At 36.8% G+C, this 2500-nt stretch overlaps 1 protein-coding gene across 3 annotated transcripts in view; it reads right to left on the bottom strand.

The window, feature by feature from the left end:
- LOC119584304 (lactosylceramide 4-alpha-galactosyltransferase-like) overlaps window positions 1-2500 on the bottom strand; it is a 33478-nt gene that overhangs the window by 10056 nt on the left and 20922 nt on the right. The window lies entirely within an intron of this gene.

Below are 2500 nucleotides of genomic sequence, written 5' to 3'. Positions count from 1 at the left end.
TCATTATTATTATTATTATTTTGCTACAATCATTATCATTATTATCATGATAATTATTGATATTACCATTATTTTCATAATAATAATAATAATAATAATAATAATAATAATAATTATTATTATTATTATTGTTATCATTATTATTATTTTTTTTTATCATCATTATTATTATTATCATTATTATATTTTTTCTTTATTATTATTATCATCACATTTACTTATTATTATTATTATCATCACTATTATTACTTTTATTACTATTATCACTATTATAATCATCATCAATTTTTATATGTTCATAAAACCGCTCATTTCATTTCGTTCAGTGGAGCTCGAAAAAGGTCGATGTCGATTTGGAAGCATGCAAGCGATTTATTAAAAAACTGAATGGAAAAAGAGGGGAGGGGGGGGCGAAGGGGGAAGGGGGAAGGGGAAGGGGGAGGGGGAGGGGGGAAGGGGGGAAGGGGGAAGGGGGAAGGGCGAAGGGGGAAGGGGGGAAGGGGGAAGGGGGAAGGGGGGAGGGGGAAAGGGCGAAGGGGGAAAGGGGGAGGGTGAAGGGGAGGGGGGAGGGGGATGGTATAGGAAGGAAGGGGGAGAATGGATATGGGGCAGGGGAATGAGATGGGGGGGGGAGGGGTATTCTATGCTCATCCAATCGGATTAGAAGAAAAGAGGAAGGGGAGGAGAGAGAAGTGATGATGCCGTGGATGATGACGTTGATAACGATGATAAGGATGATACAATGGTGATAATGATAGTGATATGATGATGGTTAAGGAGATTAACTAATTATGATGGTGATGGGAATGGTATTATTAGTGATAATTCTATCAATGAAGATGAGGAAATGAGAGAAACGAACAAGAAGCGAAACAGGAGTATTGAGTGAAAAAAAACCCAGCAATTATGTGATATTCAAAAATTGACATTTTTAAAGCCCCGCATAAAAAAATCTATTTACTCTTTACTCGATAAATAATACCTCCTCATAAAAAAAACAGTCTATCAAATTTACTCTTATACTCAATAAATAACAACACCTCATTCATAAAAATATCATTCATCTGTTCATTTTCTCTTACACCTCATTCATAAAAATTCATAACAAAATAAAGGCATGTGATGACACTGACTAACTTGTAGCTTGTAACTTCTTGAATGAAGTATCTTAACGAGAAAGTGAAGGAATACAGAGAGGAAAGGAATAAAAGCGGGAGAAAGCGGGACGAAAAAAAGGATAAATAAATGGATTGGCGAATGCGAGATAAAGATAGAAAGGAGAAATAAAAATAGACAACACAGATATAGAGACAAAGAAATAGAGAAAGGGATAGTGATAAAGACAAAGATAAAGACAGGCAGATATAAAAGGAAAGATAAAGATATAGATAGACAGAACTAGAGGTAAACAGAAATAGAGATAAACAGAGATGGAGACAGAGGAAGAGGTAGACAGAGATAGAGAGAGAAGCAGAGAACGAAGACAGAGATAGGGAAAGACAAATAGAGAAGACAAAGCGACAGAAATAAAGATAAACAAAGATTTAGATAGAGACAGAGAGAGAAGCAGAGAACGAAGACAGACCGACAGAAACAGAGAAAGAGGGGAGAAAGAGAAGACAGAGAGTAGTTATTGGGCCTCAGAGATCAGCCAGTTCCATCTGATTCCAATTTCCTCCCAATTAAAGATCATAAGACAAAGACTTAATTGATTCTTACTTCCCATCCGTTTTACGACTTTTTTCCCGGCTCATGCGCAGACAAACAAACAAACACATTTATCTATCTGTTTGTCTGTCCACCCACCTACTTGCCTATCTATCTCTTTATTTACTATATATCTACCTATCTATGTAGCTGTCTTATCTATCCATCCAGCCATTATCTGGCTATCTATCTATATACCTATCTATCTGTCTATATATTACCTATATATTTGTCTATTTATGCATCCATTATCTATCTATGTCCATTTGTTTGTCTGCCTGCCTTCCTGCCTATCTACCTGTCCGTCTACCTGCCACTCACGCTATCTATCTGTCACTCTATCTGCCCATCTCTCTACCTACTTCCCCCTCACATACACTCACAAGGGCGCTCACCTATATGAGGCTAAAGAACATGTAGGACTTGCGTTCTTGAAAAGAAAAAGTTCGAAAGATTTTTTTCTTTTACTTTCAAATTTGAGCCTGGGGGTGGGGGTGGGAGTGGGGGGGATACAGCAGCAGTTACAGTAGCTACAACTTTCGTTTCTTCGGAAAACAATAGTATTAGACTTTTTTTTTTGTTTACTTCTCAAAAGAAAAAAAAATGTGTATGCTTGTAGATCGACTTGGCGGAAATGTAAACAAACAAGATGGCGGCGGTCGGGATGGTTTATGAAGGCATCTGGAGTTTTATTACTTGGAGCGAAAAGAAAGAAAAAGTATGTTTGGCAATATGACCAGACGAGGAACAGTTACTTTGCTCATTTAGTTTATTATGTGTTTTCTGATAATTT

The sequence above is a fragment of the Penaeus monodon genome, chromosome 18 (genome assembly GCF_015228065.2).
Source record: "Penaeus monodon isolate SGIC_2016 chromosome 18, NSTDA_Pmon_1, whole genome shotgun sequence".
Lineage (NCBI taxonomy): Eukaryota > Metazoa > Arthropoda > Malacostraca > Decapoda > Penaeidae > Penaeus > Penaeus monodon.
Note: the sequence above shows the minus strand (reverse complement) of the source record. Positions and strands in the feature narration are given on the sequence as shown.